Source organism: Anopheles merus, chromosome 2L (genome assembly GCF_017562075.2).
Source record: "Anopheles merus strain MAF chromosome 2L, AmerM5.1, whole genome shotgun sequence".
Lineage (NCBI taxonomy): Eukaryota > Metazoa > Arthropoda > Insecta > Diptera > Culicidae > Anopheles > Anopheles merus.
In genome coordinates, this window is record NC_054083.1 from 38,983,283 (window position 1) to 39,002,069 (window position 18,787).

Below are 18,787 nucleotides of genomic sequence, written 5' to 3' on the forward strand. Positions count from 1 at the left end.
TTCATTGGAGTTCAGAATAAATCGTCGATAGAGTCAGAGATATATGTCATAACTACCACCCAAAATGCGTAAAAATGGATACTTAAAAGTACTAGAAATTGAGTCCTGTAGTAAGAACAAAGAGGCCAATTTTAATCATAAAAGAGAATATTAGTTGGAACAAATCCCTTAAAAGAAGCCTCAGTAACTACATCCACTTCTGTTATGATATCTTAATAAAAATGCTCCAAATCTTTTATATAGTATCGGAAATACTACCTGAGTTCTTCGTTTGGCAAGAACTTTTGTAGAGAATTAAAAAAAAAACTATTATTAGTTATTTCCTCTTTCGAATCTTCATCAGCACTGCATGTCTCGATTGAGACCCAACAAATTCGTAACACAATTTCAATTTTTTTAACAAGTTTTTTTCGCTTTGATGTGTTCTTCCCCTCAAATCCCAGAGCACGAAGATGACATCGTGCAGCATATTTTTATGACTATTTGATTGCAATTAAACACAAAATTCGATTCGAAAAAAGGGAAGCGAGATAATGAACTTGCGTATAAAATTTCACACCTTCCTGGCATGATGAGCGAGAGGATGTGGACGGTCGTCCGTTCCGTAATCTGACCTAATTTCTCGCTTCATTCGATCCATTCTACAGGCAACAGACATTAAAAAACCCCCCCGTCACAACTCAATCGCGGGAAACTATATCCTGACCTACGGTTGAACACGTCTGTGTGAGGAAATTGAAAATGAAACATACACACACAAAAACAACTCTAGCTTCCGGACCACGGTTCCGCCCCACGAATGCGTGGTGAACCACCGCGAGACGATGCCCCTGCCAAGACTAAACAAAAACCGCTTCGATGCGACCACCGACCACCAAACTCGACGATTAGCCTGCCTGTGTGTATTGGATGTCAGCTACGTGCTGGGACCACCGGTGATTTTAATAGCAATTTGGCTCCGGTTCAAATTTGGCATTTTGGTTTGGCGTGTGCGTGGCACACCCTGCCCCATCCACCATCCCCAGCAGCGTATCGTGTTTCAAAACCACACGGTATTCAAAAAATCAAATCAAACCCAAACTCACTGGTCTGTCGGTTACAATAACAAAACCTCGGGCTCTCGGGTTCGGGATATGACCGAACGGCGATCAATTTCAAGTGTGAGCAAGGTGTAAAGTGTGTTCGGTTCACTAATCGGACTATGACCGCACCTTACTTAGCACAGTGAGAAGGGGAGGAGGCCCATACAAAAAAAAAAACAAAACTGTCGACCGTGGCACGACCATGTTGGGCCGGTTGAGCGGCAAAAATGTCGTGCTGGCAACATCTTCAAACGAGCCGGTTTTTTGGCTGCATTTTGTAAGCGTTTTGTATGCAGCCTCTGGCACGCCTTATCGTAAAGAAAAAACGAAACGATACAGTAGCGAGGTCCTGTTGGAGGTGAAAGAAATTAACATGTTTCAAATTTTTGATATAAATTAAGCTCTCAATTGCACTAGAAACCCCGTTTGGACGAATGCCAGCTGGGCAGCAGCGTTCTCGGCAGTTCTCAGCAACAATGCGGCGCGAATGTTTGTGTGCTATTAACATCGCATTTGTTCTAATTATCGACCCAAAAATCCACCCCAAACACCAGTCAAGATGGTCAGTCTGTTTTGCATCTTACTGGCAGCGACAAGAACATCACCACCAGACACTCTTTCACCCTGCTTGCTGAAAACTGCTAGCGCTCTAAGTGACAAGTGACAAGATACTTGGACACCCCCGGCCGGTCTTGGCCCCACCGTTTACGAATTGATCATATTTAAATGCTATAAATCCTTCAATTAATCAATGGGTCAAACCCGACAGGGGCCGGCTACTGTAAAGATGTTACCCACAAACGGCTACTGTCCCAGGGGTAGCACACCGACTCTCTAAACAAGTCCGTTGACGATGAGAGCATAATTTTAGCTGCGGTCGCAGTCAGCAACCCGAAAGCTTCAAGGTTTACGCCGTGATCGGTTCACTTGATTCTGGTTTTTTTTTTACTGAACGCACGATGACTCTTGAGAAAATGAACGTGCAGCAGCAGCAGCAGCAGAGGGTAGAAGAGAAGCGCTCAAACGCAACGGTTTCTTTGCGGCCACCACCTCCAGCCACACAATCGAAAAGTCAAACGCACGTTTTGATTGATCGTGTCAAATCATATGATATGATTGGCCTTCGGCATTTTTTTCGTTTTCGGCGCTCTGAGTTTGGGGACGGTGGTTTTGGACACTGACCGCACTGTCCGGTCGGGGGACTGGTGCATGCTGGTCATGGTCGATGGAAATGGAAATCTATCCCTCCTGCCATTGATATTCCCTTTTTCGGACCAGAGGAATTGGTATTTAGGGGACAACGAGCGATCCGTCACTAATTTCGTGCTGAGGTTTCGTCAGGTGCGTTAAGTGCCGGGTGGTTAAGGAAAGGAGTGCAAGGAGAGGAGCAGAGGCCTTTCTAAAATTCGAGCTCCAAATTATCGAACGCATCGAGAGGCGCTTCGTGGATGACGAAAAGAAAGGTTAAAACAAGCAAGTCATCGAGTAATGGATGGCGCGTCATCTTCTTTTCGCTTACATTCAAGTTTGAGAAAGCAATTTAGCTCCAGGAAAGAACACAGAAAAGAACGTTCTTCTCAACAAAAAAAAAACAAAATTAAATAACATAGAAAAAAGAAACAAAAGAAGTAAACAAAGCAACAGGAACAAGTGGCAAGCAAGGAAGCAACAACAAAAAGAAAAAAATAATAAAAGAAACGATACAAAAAGACAAAAATGGGTACAAAAAACACATGAAAATGAACAAAAAAAAGCCCACCATTACGCACGCAAGTCATCAACGACCGCCGAGGAGACATACATGAAAAGACGCACAACACACTCATGAACACATTAATCAAAACACTCTCAAGGCTCACTTTCTTCTACCCACTGACTACTCTCCGAGGGAGTGAGAGTGCAGAAGAAAGCAGTCAATAAAATTGAAAGCCTGTCCGTGGTGGTACGGGACCCCCTTCACCCAAACCCTCCCCCGGTTTGCTCACCAACCCACTACTGCAGCCGTGTTACACGCGGGCGCTATGTTTAGCGTTCCAAGCACGGGAATATCCAGAGCACTCATTAAAGACTACCTTTCATCGCACATCGCGCGGCCTCTGCACAATCAAGCAATCATGCAAATCATCATCAGCGCACCCGAGGTCCCTGGAGGGGTCCTCGGAACAGCGCCGCCACGGCCCGCCACAGTCCTTTTCGTGCGTATTATTCGCGTATGCGCATTGAAAATTATTGAAATCAACAAACGGTTGGAAAAGCGCCTCTCCATCGTGTGTGTGTGTGTGGGGTGGGAGAATGGGAGGATGGGACGGTGGGGACATTTCCCACTTCCCAGCTCGATCGATAAGAACACAGCGCCCAGCGATAGTGCGCAGCCAAACCGTGAACATTGGCCACAAGCGACGCGCAGTGCCGGTGGTCTTCGTACCACACATCGTGTCATCGCGGTCATTTCGAAATGGCACACAGGCACACGAAACTCACCCGAAGGTGATCGAATTTTATTGCCATCCGCCTCCCGGTTAAGCGTTTCCAGCGGTGAAAACAGACCATGGAATTTATGCTGAAACTCCACACGTGGTATGGCACGCAAAATATGGTATTGAAATTTAATTATCGACACTTTACCGTAATGACCATCAGCAGCCGTTTGTGGGGAGGAGGAGGTTATGTTTTCCATCAATTATTGCCATATAGAGAGAGGAAACATCGGGCCAGTCACAAATGATAGACTGGAAATGTAGCCACACACGTGGCAATGGGACAAAGAGAGAGGATGATATTTGGTGATGTTTGCGCACAGGTGAACACAGCAGGCCGGACGATTGACGTGGGACCTGGGAGATAAACAAACATAAGCTGCCACAGGCAATCGAAGCAGGCTGTGTCCTTTCCTTCATTAAAAGCGGAAGAAAATCGCTCTCAAATGTTGTCCCAATTTCTGCAGACGACACGTTGAAGTTAGATTAGTTAAGTAAATATTCCCTGATCGTCACAAACTTTACCCATCTCTCTACTATTAGTTGGTGTATGTGTGTGTATTTTCTCTGTAAATCTCCCACCCCGGTGGCTGAGTGAAATGTGAGTAAAATAACAATTTTTATCATCCAACCACTCTGAGCCATTGTACTCTTGTGTGTGTGTGTGTTTTTGGTTCATGTCCGCTATTTCCAGACACTTTTTTTACGTTCTTCACTTCCGGACGGAGCATACAGCGCGGATAAAAACTTTACATGCCGTCATACCGTCGCTTGAAACCCCCGAGGGATACATATGGTAGTGTGTGTGTGTGTGTGTGTGTGTGTGTGTGTGTGTGTGTGTGTGTGTGTGTGTGTGTGTGTGTGTGTGTGTGTGTGTGTGTGTGTGGGTGTGTGTGTGTGTGTGTGTGTTGCGCGGGCAGCGAATCTGCCGCTGGAGGAATTGCGCTTTCCGTGAATGTTTCTTTTCACAAACACACACAAAAAATGGAGCTAAAAAACCCCCCGCCAAAATGTGGGTTAGGAAAATATTGCTTTAAAAAATTCTATTCTATGCGCTACCACAGTGTTGTTCACTGGTGCTCGTGCTTTCTGCTGCTGCTGCTGCTCCCTGAGGGAACGCAGAAATGATCAGCGAAAAGCGTACAGACAATATGAGGGCCCAGCCAAATGGAAAGGAGCGCCTATATGACTTGAGGTGGAGTCTGTTGAGGGAAGAAGTTTGTATTAAATAAGAGAAAAATCTAACGGTAGCGCTGCCTCCAACTTCCTGTTCCCCGATTCCCTTGACGGAACACGATCTGGAGGAAACTGTGGCTAAATTAACTAATGAGAAAACAGATCAAACAGTGGCTTTTAGTTGTCATTTTATTTTTAGCAGATTCAATTGGAGTATTAAACGGTGAAATCAATCATTGCTTTTCATTTAGTAGAAGCCATCGCAAACCATCCACCTACCCACGGGATGTCATGCGCGGTATAAATAACTTACAAAGAATTGTATTTATTATTCACAACAACAAAATCCTTCTGATGGATGAGAATAAATGAAATGAAGCGGAAATAATTATGCATTCGATTCGCGGGAATATTAATGGAACGAAAACAATAGCCTTAACCGAGATGCCTCAACATTCAAATTCCCTGTAAACACGACGCTTCTGTGAACATATTTAGGGTCATGTTTTATTCGAATTCAATTTCCCCGCTCGTGGGAATTCATTTTTAGATCCCATCCGCATAAAATTGCTGCACACAAAAAAACATTGGTTCATTATCATGAAAAAATGTGATTCTCCCGAATCGTTCTAATGCTCATCTCGAATCCATTAGCCGGATAGCTAGCGCTAACCATCTTAGACCACTGTTTATCCAACGAGCACGTCTGTTGTTGCAACAGCAACGCAAACAGAGTAAAAGTAACACGCGCTTTCTGCAGGCCAAACGGCCGTCAAGCGGCCGAAATTTGTCAAAACACAAACAACCGTACGGACAACAAACGAACATATCCGTTATAAATCATAAATCATCTCCACTGGGTGTGAGGAATGTGCTACACGCAGCTCCTAGCCATAGCGAAAATCAAACCCACCAGCTCAGGTGGATGGTGGAAATTATTTAGCTTAGCACACACACACACACATCCAAGCCATTCCACGATATTCCAGTTTTGGGATGAGATAAACGACACACACACACACCCGGCAGAGAGGGCGATACCGGATCGATCGGTATAGGTAAAACGGCACCGGGATACGGGTACGAGCTCAGTTAATTATGATTTATCGTCCCACCAACCAGTGTGACTCCCCAAAAAAGGGGAACGCAGAGCAACTGGTGTAGGTTTTGAAATGATTCAAACTCCAATTCATACTGCAAATAAAGTGTGATTTTCCCCCAATGTGCGTGTGCAAGCACATATAAATGCATACAAATGCATCCCCCGTGAAATGTAAATTAAAGCGCACTTGCCGCGGCCTTCACTTCAGCGCAGAAATAGCGCGCGAGATAAGCCACACAATAAAATAGTAATAAACGGCCAAAAGATAACTATTTTGTAGCATCAGCCACGAGCGAACGGAAAAGGGAAAATGTGCACTGGCAGGTCCCATAATCGTACATTAAGCTCCAGTGCTCCAGTGGTAATCTCCGGCTGCTTTATCTGGGGGGGAGGTTAGCAAATTTACAGCAAATAGTCGCGCAACAGAGACGGCAACTATATAAAAATATGGTCGAGATATTACTGCGACCTGCGGAAACGGCAACTGCAGAGATGCAGAGGCGGGGAAATATTAATAGCCAAATGCACTCGTTTCCCCGTTTTGTCTGTTCTGCTTCTGCTTCATTCCGCTGCAAGTGTGACGAGAGACGACGCCGACAAGGGGCAGTGTGGTCGGAGGATCATATCGCGCCTCATTACGGCCAAATGCATACCTAATGAGCCGTGACACGATTAGCGACCGTGCGCCCGTTCTCCTCGTCCTGCGATGCGTGCGAGTTCATTCCAACACTTGGAAAAGGGAATTCCAAGCTTGCATGAGCAGCTTTTATTCTTAATTTGTGCATTGTGCAAAACGCTGGTTCTTATTTTTAATGTAACTAGCTTTAACATCTTATATCCTTAATGGTTTTGATTCAATAAAGAGCCATAAAATGTTAATCACACTTTTTCTCTTCCCATTGCAGACTTATCGTTTACGGTGTATCAGCCTGTTTTGAAGTCTATAAGCAGGTAAGCAAAAGAACGGAAAAAGGCGCCAAACCGGAAACATTAAACACCTTTTCCTCCCTCCATCTCGCCAAAAACACATAACGCACCGATCGGAAATTAATTCCGAATGCCGCAAAACGTACACCACCACCAGGCGGCGTCGCCTTTTTGTGCATAAAACGAGGTGAAATATTGATCAATGATCGTCCCAGGCTGTTGGTGCTTGTTTTCTGCCCTTCCCTTGCCCTTGATTACCAATAAATAGAGGCTTTCCAGACGACGGAGGAGTGAGGTGTCGTTTTTTTTTATTATGAAATAATTAAAAGCAACGAAGCACGAGTGCGCCGTGCAGGAAGATAATTAAACATTTAATACCATCGCAGGCACAGGCGCTTCTCGGCTAGGTGGCTGTTTAACTTCATTTTTGTTTCCTTTTTTCCTCCACTGTTCAAAAACTGCAATTCAGTGCAGCGCTCTAGCAGCATTTACGCTTTGAAGGTTATTTAAATTCAATTTTATCATCCTCTCGGGTTTTTTTTTGCGGATTTTTCCATTCGCCACAGTCCCAGTGATGCTGCTCGTTTCGTTCTGGGCTTTTTGGTGTTTATGCTGGCCAGGCCCAACTATGTCTTCAGGGTCTGGCCAGCACACGGAGGGGTGACAAAGTGGCAATAAAAATGGCGACCAAATCCCCGATAATAATCACCATTTCATATTCCACACACACACCAAGCAATTCACCGTGCAAAGTCTCGCTTTCATTCGCTGTTTGACACTGTTTGAGCGCTTCTCCATTGGGGGGCGTCCATCCCATCTGATTTTTTTTTTTAATGATGTGCTTGATGTGCTATTTTGGATGCTGCGAAAAAAGGTGCAAAAATGGACCATAAAAAGCACTAACAAAAATGTTGCGCGAATCATTTCTGGTTGAAGTTTTACCCGTGGAAGTAACACACTTGCGGGAAGACGCGCTCCCTTGTTGCAGCATTCAGCAATGGAAGGAACAAAATGGATAATAATCCTACCCAGCGACGGAGAGGAAAGGCAGGGTGTGTAAAAGAATGCAAAAAATGTGGCCCCCGTGTGCGAATGCGAATCGACATTTTAACGATTTGCGTGCGCGATGATGGCGTGTTTATAAATTTAAGGATTTAGATTTAGATATCAACAGCTGGGATGTGTTGCGGCGGTGCCGCTATCAGAAAAACCACAACCATATTTGCCATTTTCGGAACGTGATTTTGCAGTAGCGCACGCACGGCTTTATGATGGCCACTGCTGTTGGAGGTGATTACTGCTGAAACTGTGGTGGTGCTTTTTGGAATAGAAAACCCATTCAGCAGCACAATGGAATGGATAACCGCTGCCGGGCTGGACTGCTGCACGGAAACATAACATTAGCCTCTGTATTTTGATCTCGTCTTTGTTCAGCCTTGTACGATGGTTTGTCAGGACACTGTGTTGAAGGATAAGGGACTGTAACAAGTACGACACTCGGGAATGGGAGTAAACTACAGACACTTCACCCAGTTATTAACCGTTGATCGTTTGTCATCAGCCAGTAGAGCAGTGTGTGGTGTTCCATTTCCTTCGTTGCATCTAAGAGCAAAAGGGCAATTTTGTGTCCATTTTTCTAGCCCTTCCTTCGACCTTGCTCGCTATAGGTCACTCGATGTGTGTTTTCCACTCCCACCCAAACGGAGGAAAAGGCAATCTAAAGCGGATCAAAGCGAAAAGCAAAGCGATAACAAATATTGCAAAAAAACCACTTCGCTTTTCCTTCAATTGCACACACCAGAGAAGCCAGCAGCGTTGATGCTGCTGTATGGAGTGGTTTGGTTTCCCGGAGCGCAACCCGGCTACGGATGATCGATCGGATAATGATTAGGTTGCATTTGAAAAGGGCAAGGGCGTTTGTTGCAGATGGAACGGAGCAAAAAGGAAGCTCTCGTTTGCACTGCCGTACTGCGTCCTTGAGTCGCAAGTCGCAAAATGCACACGGCAGTAGCGCTGCAACGGCAACAATGATGATGATGATGATGATGATGTTACTGCTTGGCTGGTGAACAATTTATGCGACGAGCTCTAATGTCTGCTACTGTTGCACTGTTGCACCACTTGAGCAGAGGCTATGTTTTTCAAAACGATGAAAGACAAATTAGCTTGTGTTGCAGACGGTGGGTGTAACCTTTCCGGAGACAGCTACTGGCCGAGGGTTTAGCATTACAATCCTTTACGAGGAGATAAATAAAAATGCAAGCATCTCCGGGGTAAGCACGCTTTCCTCTTTCCGTTTTGTTGGGAGTCAAAATGGAAAAACAAGCTAAAATAGCTTGAGGGTCAGGACAAAGCAATTGTATCAGAATGAGGTCGACTGTAGGTTGTATAACTTAATTACGCTACTTCGTTGCTTGCCTCTGCATTTTTACAATATTTTTTTTGCATTTGTGCTGCTGTTTAATAATGGTAAAATAAACTCTACAAACGTTTTTTATTTAATACTTCAACAATATGAAGGTTGAAACAGGAATTCAAAGTGACCACCTCTTTAACAAATTACAATGTTTATTCGATACTTTGCTGATGTTTAATTTTATCTCCAACTTAACCCTCCTAGGTCTCTTAATGACTCTCTTAAATATTCCGCTCAGAAACCAACCAACATTGAGCATCTGACACGGTCGTATCGAGTCAAATTTGTAAGCAAACTATCGCTATAAAAACCACCAAAGCTGTTGATCGTTTGCATACGATACACATTAAACTAGCCCACCTTTTGGGAATTGGGAGATGTTTTGTGGGTGCAAAGATGTACCAATGTATCGACCACCGGCTGCGATCGAGTTGAGCTGTTGTTGCTGTACGATCATTGCCTGCATCCTGTACTGCATACAGATGTGGTGCATACAAATCAACCACACCAAAGCACACACACACACACACCGGCTGGCTGGCGCCGTTTCGGGAATTGAATGCGAGATCATCGCAAATTTATCGGTCATACCAAACGCCTCCTCCACACGTTATTCGATCGTTCGTTTCCCACAGTGCTTTCGTTCGGGGCCGGATACTGCCTCGCATGATGACGCCGCTGTGGTTGCTGGCAGACCCCAACCCTCAAAAACCCTAAATTCATTCATTTGAATCATTTTTCACGCCCGCTGCTGGTCTCTGTGCAAATGCACTTATGCAGCGCGAGTGATGCAATAATGCACCACAACCACGCACTCAACCACTGTCTGTCTGTCTATCGGTCCCAGCTGTGTGTGTGTGTCGTGAGTCTTCCCACGCCCAGAACTCCCACACACGCCGCACGGCGGCCTAGGGGGGGAAAACCGCACGAAGGCTAAATAAAGCAGCACACACGCGGATCACCCCGCCGATGCGCTAATTCATTTTGGCAGCCGCTGAAAACTGTTTGGCAGTTACGCCCGCAACGAAACGGAACGCAGAGTACCGGAGAAAACCTGTTTGATTTTGAGCCTGGTGGTGTGTTGGCCAACCACGATGCGGCCGTGCAGAAGGTGTTGGACAGTGAATTATGTCACACTTTGCAATGTGCCGCCCGTCCCAAGGTTTTACTTCAAGCCGCCCGATGTCACACACCGCAAGTTCCGGCCGGCTTCGGAACCGTCCATTATGACAGGCACGGGAAGGTGTCGACAAAAAGGTGTGCATCGCTAGTGGGTGGAATTCCCCAGAAAGTCAATGTGGTAACAAAAAAAACAGTAGAAACAAAACCAGAAATCCAGTTTTATCACTTCCCAAGTTTGAAGTTCAAATGACACTGTATGAAGGAGAACCTGTTCGTGGTCGTAAATTCCTCATCATCTTCAACTTTGTGATTAAAGACGATCACGAGGTGATATTGATTAATGAAATTATTCTTTTTACACCGAATAAAGTGCCTGAAATTGCAACCCAATACAACCCGGGGTCATCAAAGAACGAATCTCATTTAAAGATACCCACAACCAATCAAACAACCATTAAAAGGTAGCTTTCACCGTCATCACAGCTCGAGAAGTCCTCTTAACCCTCCCATTTTACAGCATTCGAATCGATATTGCATTTCAGCAAAAAAAAGTACATTCTTGCCCATCTTGCCACCTTAGTTTATGCTTTCCAAATTAAATGCGACCTTCTACTTAACGAAACGATGCTGTCATTTCGTCTTTTTTATCTCTTTCTGTTCCGTTATGACCACCAAGTCCCGCCGCAAGATCAACTTCGGCCGACACCACCGGAAGGCACTTATCATACCACCGTAAGCGCGGGGTGATTGTCATCATTTTTTGACAGCGCACACTAAACGGCACATAACATAAATATCAGATGCGCCTATTAAACGTTTATCGAAATGCCAAACGCGCGCACCCGCGCTGATGTCATCCTTGGCCGGCCGTGGTGCCAAAAAGGGCAACTCTCGATTGGCTAACCATGAAACATGAACAAGTGCATCGTTGAAATAGCAACAAAAAAAACACTTCTGTACCGTGATAATTTGCGAGAATTTTCAATTTCAGTTCCCATCAGTTGCGCATCTTTGCGCCACCTTTTTAAAACCCCAACGGGGTGCATCTGACTCATCGCACCAAGGGGCAGTAGTGTGTTGCATATTAATGCCCAATAAAAAATCCATATCTCATACCGGCGGACGGACGGCGGGTGCCATTTAAATATATTTGTTACCCTGTCCAATGGTGCTAATGAGTGTTTGGTCAGCATTTGGCAAGTGTGACAGACCCGCCGCACGGTACACTTGCATGCATGCACAACACACGGGCATTTTTCATTGATTTTTTTTTTGTTTGTGTACCAAATTGTCATTTATGTTTACTTTAACCAGTGCAGTTCAGTGTTGTGGTACCGTATACGAAGCACACAGGAACCGTGCTGGGTGTGTTTACAGAGATGCAGGTTAATTACTCACTCACTCACTCACGAAAGTAAACACAGCTGATGGGTATAATGAACATTACTGTAATGTGCGGGTTGCAAACCACAGGCACCAATTAGTGCCCGGATAAGGAGGGCAGGTGCTTTATGGGAAATATTTGATAGTTTAAATAATTATTAGAGCAATCACAGGATTATGGATGCAAAACAAAATGCGACTTGAAAGTATGTTTGAACTATCTGGAAGAGTATTCAATAAAACTGCGCTAAAAAGGCCGCTTTTTTGCAAGCACTACATCTACGGAGGAACGAAGCGAAATATGAATAAAAATGTTATGCAAATCGGATTCAGATTCATGACTGAAAGAAGTTAAATTCATGAATGTGGGTCATGAAAAAGTAAAAAGATTCTACAACCTTAAACGCTCATAGATCTTCGTAAGACCAAATAAAAGTATATCAGAGATTAATGAATCTTATGGATCTAAATCAAAATATCAGATTCGTGACTCAAGTCCTTTTATCTTCTCGAATGATTCCAGAGGATGCTTCAGAATATTCTCCAAATATTTATGAACAATTATTTTAATCGCACTTAGAGATTTAAGAAACCAACAGTGTTAAAAGTTCCCAATAATTTCTATATTACGATTGAAGAATCTTTTTAGTCACAAAAAGCCACCCGATATTCTAATTTGCATACAGCTTTCCTATTAGCTATTGATGAATAGACAGCGAATACCTGTGTCACTCGTTTCCAAAGGATTAGGCTCGTGATTGGGGTAAAATACTTCAGGCCTTTGCCAGAGTCTGCCAAACATTTGTCACAGGTTGTAGAAGCTTCCGGTGGATCCGTCTCGCACACAAAGCCTATTAAAACCACTAAACCGACAAAAGAAGCCCTTTTGTCCCATTCTATTCACTAATAAGTGAAGGCACGAGCGCAAACGAAAGCCTCGTGCCTAACCCAGCCCAACACAAAACAACTGCAAATGGTCATATTAGGTAAAGGGAGAAGCTTTTCAAACCAATTGCTTCCGAGCCGATTCATCCCACCTAACAGTTGCCGCTGCCTCTCTGCCTGCAAACCATTAGACCGCGATAAGAAGACACACCTTCAGTGGTACCACGAAAACCACAACCCGAAACACCGGGCTGTTGGTGATGGTAGTAGTAGCAGCAAACAATCGCTGGATCGTTGGAGGATTACAGCGGCTTAAAGCACCCGACGATAACACACGAACGCACAAACTCACCCTCAGTGGCTCCGGAAACAAATCCCATCACAGTATTCAACCACCCTCATCACCAGTGTTGTGTGTGTGTAATCCGGGAATCTCCATTGCCCTCCGGTTTTGTCCAGTTGTTGGAGGGACAGGATAACACACATAGGCACGAACAAAAGCGCGCAATTATCGTGTACCGAGAGTAGCAACCGCGGCAAAACGCAGGGCGCACGGGACAGGAAGTCCGGAACAGGCCTAACACACCGAAACGGACGAGTCGATTGCTTCCGTGCTCCGGATGTTGGTCGGGCAACTAAACTCGCTAACACGGAGAGAGCTAGACCGAGAGAAAGAGAGATAGAGAGTCCAATAAACTCAACCGTGTACAAACCTCGGATCGAACACTTGTACTAAAAACAGCTTCTAGGGGGGAAGTGTGCACTGTTGGTTGGTTGGGATGAGGTCCCTTCCTCCTGCAGAAACATTCAGAGGATGTGCCAATGCTCACGTCCATGCCCGTTGGATGTCTTTTCTGCGCTGCTAATCCAGATGGCAGATGATGAACCACTTTTTGCCAGTGGTCGCTTGACTGATGTGTAGCATCAACGGGTCTTCTCGTTTGCAAGTGGTCCAGTGAGGTAGGTGCGCGGCATACATTTCCCTGCTGCCGGTCAGTTTGTGTTCTGAAGCAAAGCACAGAAATGCGGGCAGCCGGCCATTCACGCTCAGGGGAAAAACCGTACCTCCACGAGATAGACAAACGAAATGAAGAACCTGCACAAAAACCCTCGCGATAGGAACGTATGTCATCTGTTCCTTTTTTTGTCCACCGTTTGTTGCGCTGTGAACAAATACCACCAAAGCAAAGCTACCGGTTGCATCAAACGCAACAACACATTCCTCGTCCAGAAGAGATCCCCTTTTTTGTGACGATTTTTTCGCTCAACTCATGGCAACCGAAAACGCAATCATGCTCCAAGCAAACACATACACACTCGGAGGCAAAACTAGGCAAATGCCGGAAGGATCGCTTATTGGAACACGTGCACTTTTCACAAGAACGAACGTTTTCCGGCATAATGAAGCGAGAACGAGAACCATACAAAAACCAACTGGACCGGCTACTATAGGCTACTGAACCACCGGCGCTTAGACCACTGGAAAGTGGGACAGTTTTTGTGTCCTTTCGCTCCAAACTAATACACACACGCACACATACGAGAACATGTTCTCTCTACGCTTGTGTTCGTCTAAAAGTAAATCCGTTTATGCAAAGCCAACGACGCGTATGTGTGGACTGAATCCATAGCTACAAAATCCATTTTTACTGCTCTGCGACAACTTCCTATCCACACACACACACACACACACACACATCATCATCAATCGGTCGGTATTGATCAGATTGAGGTTTTGTTAAATTGATAAAACATGCCCAAAACCGGAGATGCGGAGTTTCATGGGGTTCTCCCAATATGTGCTTGTGTGTGTGTGGGCACGATTTGTTTGGCACGACAAATAAATCTCCAATCTTCGCAACGCCAAAACCTTCATCTCTGCTTGGAGAGTTGGGCTATTTGCTTACGGGCTCTGATGTTGAATCCGATTCCCCAAAAACCCTGAAAACAAGCAGTTCAAGCTGAGCTACAAAGACGAGAAGATTGGGACCGTTACCATTGTCTGGGGTTCGGTTTGTTGAGGCCAAATATAAAGACAAATATTTGACCCTGTGGCCGGCCCCCGGTAGGCCAATTAGTTGCCGTGGGGAGGAGTTCGGGGCATTTGGAATTGCCACAATCTTGAGACAATCCCTGAATGTTACGCATCCCGCAAACCAACAAACTTACAACATGGCATTATTTGCATTTGCGCAACAAATGATACTAATGGCAAACTAATCAACGACCGCTTGTGTTCCTTCTTCCCAGCCCCACATTTCTGGTGTGTGGTTAATTTCTGGAACTATACCAGTTTGTTTGATTTTTTTTCATCGACAATTAGAAATGCCTCTCTACATGTGGCATCAGCTTTCTACGCAAGGAGAAGCAACTGAAACCTCCTCCATCTGCTTGGCTAGATGACCTTTCTTTCCAGTTCAGGAACTTTTCTGAAGAATCGGGGAGTAGAGTAGAAATTGAATGAACTATTTTTAACCGAGCGTTGAAGTAATTAACCCTCATGTTCGGGAATGGAAGCTGGACCAGCTGGACTACACCCCCTTTTGAACCCAAGCGCCCCAGTAGTTCGTGCGAGCATGTCAATCAGACGATTCCTCCCGTGTCCCCGGTCCCCGGAATATCTCATTTCCTTCGATCACGCAACCACGAGATGGATGGATTCAGAGCGTTGCTTCTACCAATGCTGCTGCTGCTGCTGGCGCCATCAGCTCCGGCAAAGCGATGGCAAGTTCATTCACGAAAACCCGAAACTCCCCATTCCCGTCATTACTAGAGGAAAATATTGGGCAGCACACACGACTTAGCCAAACAAACTTCCGTCCGAGCCAGTCGACACGAAGTTCGATCTTCAATCAAATCTGCCATTCCATCCATGCTACTGACCGTCCCCTCACCTTCTTCAGCGCTCCTACCGATTCAGGATTGAGTCATGCCGAACATTTCACTTTCCCGGAGGCACACAGTCCACAACAAATCAATTCTTCCACGCGGCTAAGCGTAGCGCGCGCGCTCCGGAATCCGGAATCGTTGACGGGAAATTTATTCCTTCTGCCTTTTTGTGTCCGCCCCGGGTTCTCTTCTGTGGCGTCTTTTTGCGTGTAGCAACGCATTCTTTGGTACACGCTGGACACGCCTCGTATTATTAAAAAGGCCGGTTCGTCCTCGGATGTCCGAGATGGTATCCCACCCTGCTCTCCGAAAACGAAGAAGATGGAGTACGCAAAAGGGCATGAATTATGATTATTATCATAACTGCCCTTCCCCAAACTTGTTTGCTTGCGCCTCGGAGCTGTTATGTTGTCGTCTTCCGAGGGCTGCAATACCGTGGCGGCAATACATACGCATCACGGCCAAGGCATCACGAAATGCTTCCGATAAATCCGGAAAACGAAGCTTCCGTTCGGGCTCGTATTTCAGCCTCCGGGGGATGGGTGGGATGGGGATAAATGGACGCACATCTTCAGGCTGCTATTATTGTTCTGGTGGAAGATTATACACCAATCACCAGATATAGCTAAGCGAGAGTAACGTAGACATTCAGTCAGGAATGGGGATGTTAATGAGGCTAATGTTTAGACAAATATCAGCCGCTACAGTATTTATGGGCCGTACGATTTACCAATAAATCTACGCAATTGTAGAACATGAAATTATTTTCACAATTATTAGACAATAACTAGAAGCGATGGTGAATAAATCAAAGCTAACGCGTCACTTGCCATTAGCGTTTGCACAATTCAACGTGGCAAAACCCAACGTGGCGTCTCCACGACTCGCAGAGAAAGACAGAGCGCTTAAATGACAATAAATAATGCCCTTTTAAATGGCACGTCCAATAGCTTGTTAAATCAAAGTAAATGAGTTTTCAACGGGTCGGTTCAATCATTACCCGGAGACATCGCACATCGCTCATACTGAAGCTGCTTTCTTTTTTATTCAATTGCCCTGCCTGAGCGCCATCGGAAGTCCACTCAGCTACAAAGCGACACTACGGTACGGAGCGCACTGTCACCAAGAGCAAGACAGCAACCCCCCAACGCTAACAGCACACTAACAGGACGCCACATGCGGTGAAAGAAAACTCCCCTTTTCAACCCAATAAAACTATCATAAATAAAAATTAAAGCGTAATCTGGTTTGATGATCGGTGGAGCAGTGAGTTTGTCGAACCAGAAGAAGCGAAGGGTACACAAGAAACAACGGCAAGTGAGCCACCCTCTTTGAACGGACAACAGCAGCAACAGCAGAACAAGTGAGCCTCAGTGAGTGCAACCCGTAGGAGTGTAAGATCAACCCGCGTTCCCAACATTGTCCAACTTCTTCTACGAAACTCTTTCCAAGCGTCCCCTCCCCCAGATTCATTGACCGTGTTTGTTTATGGTCACGACCGCGCTCACTCACTTCTTCCCGCTTTCCAGAGGTTCTGAGACGAGATTTTTAATGCCACCGTCGGGCGACTGCCCCCGTATGAAGCAGACTCCGATGTAAAATAAATCTCGCCAATGACAGGATAATTAATGTAATTGCCATTTCGAGCGACATCTCATTTCTTCCGCCTGTGAATGGCGTTACACACACACACACACACACACACACGCACGCACATTGGCATTGTTACACAGTTTATCAAATTAATACCCTTTTTTCTGTTTGTTTCGGTAATTGTTTCGTTACCTCGCAATTTAATGGGCTCGATGACGCACACCCATCGAGGTGTCCTTTTTGCACGACCGAACTGGACCGGAAGACAGCCAGCCCGGGTCAGATCGGAAAGAGGGGAAAAGCAAACTATTATCAGGTCGCAACCACACCATTAATGTAGTGTGGTGCCCGCGCACGCAGACAAATTTATTTGTTCGACTATTTTATGGCCCAACCATTTCCGCGGCCCCAGACCGAGGTCCGAAGAAAAGTCTGCGTCCGCGGCCGTCGATCGTCTCCCAGTAACGCTTGGGCTAGGCAGAGTATGCGCATACACACATGCTCTGTGGAACTGCTTACAATGGATTCATTCATTGCCGATGCGGCGAGCTCTGGCACAAATGCCCCGGCAACGGCAAAAGAGGGGCGCCCACACATGATCCGCCTTGTTTACACTGTGTGGCCGCTTTCGCGCTGACGGCATCACAACCCTGGCCACCGACCAAGGTGTCTTTGCGGGGTTTTTAGAAACTATTCCACTTTCTGCCCTGACCACATTAGGTCGGGGAGTGTATGTGTGTGGTTTGCAAACGTTTTGTTGACCGATCGAATGGGAACATTTCTTCCGACTGCAACAGTCTACTTTGCATTCTTTGCAAAACCAACCCCGGGTACTACGGAACTGTGTCACGCGAGCGAGCAGAAGCGTGCTGGCACAGCTGGCCAGAAGAATGGTTATCGCTAGACAGCGATCTGCACCTTAATGTCTGTGTGCAGGAGTAATGAAACCTGTCCGCGAATATTAATCGAACTGAACGGGGCCAGAGCTGTGTCGTCTGCTGACCAACGCGATTCGGCACGAGATTTGCCAAACAAATCGCTTATCGATTACAACACGTGCACAGATCGATAATGGCACGAAGCTGGTGTGGCAACGCCATTAGGGAACTGCAATCTGTTGCTATCGGCTTGGTTAACGCGCGATGAATGACGTCCGAGAGCGCAATTGATAAGTTGGGGTGTGCACGGGGGTCGTCATGGGACGCCATTGAAAATTTCCCATCGTTAATCCAATCGGCACCCAAAGATAAGCATATCTTGGCTCGATAAACCTTACATTAGCAACCAGCTCCGCTGCGGTACCACATTTTAGTCTGTTCGCAGCATCGAGTCGCCTCTTAACTCCTGCTTTCTCTTCGCCCTTGCTCTGCTAAGAACAAAAACAACGAGTTAAAAATGAAGTCCCCATTGGCACTGGTCACCCTAGTCCTGCTGGCCGTGCTCGCCGCCCTGTTCGGTACGGCCCAGGCCGCCTGCGGTCCGAACGCTCGCTGTCCGGCCGACGCCAGCAACTACCTTCTGCCGCACCCGGACTGCACGCAGTACTTCCTCTGCAACCAGGGTACGGCCTGCGAGCAAAGCTGCCCACCCGGTCAGCACTTCAACGCCTACCACCGGCAGTGCGAGGCCCCGGAAACGGCCTGCTGCGACATTTTCGTGCCCTGCAATCCGACCGCCTAAGGCGCTGCTGAACGAAACTGAAATAAAATTGTTGCCAGCAAAAGGCAAGGCGCAG

General features: G+C 46.0%; 2 protein-coding genes across 4 annotated transcripts in view; one reads left to right on the forward strand and one right to left on the reverse strand.

Moving 5' to 3' along the window:
- LOC121592152 overlaps positions 1 to 18,787 on the forward strand; it is a 97,303-nt gene that overhangs the window by 58,867 nt on the left and 19,649 nt on the right. For all 3 annotated transcript variants that reach the window (XM_041913522.1, XM_041913525.1, XM_041913523.1), the window contains exon 3: positions 6,743 to 6,788. The gene's annotated coding sequence lies outside the window, so the exon portion shown is untranslated. The remainder of the gene's footprint in view (positions 1 to 6,742; positions 6,789 to 18,787) is intronic.
- The window catches only part of LOC121592151 (HIV Tat-specific factor 1), a 54,685-nt gene that overhangs the window by 4,295 nt on the left and 31,603 nt on the right, over positions 1 to 18,787 (reverse strand). The gene's annotated exons all lie outside the window — the stretch shown is intronic.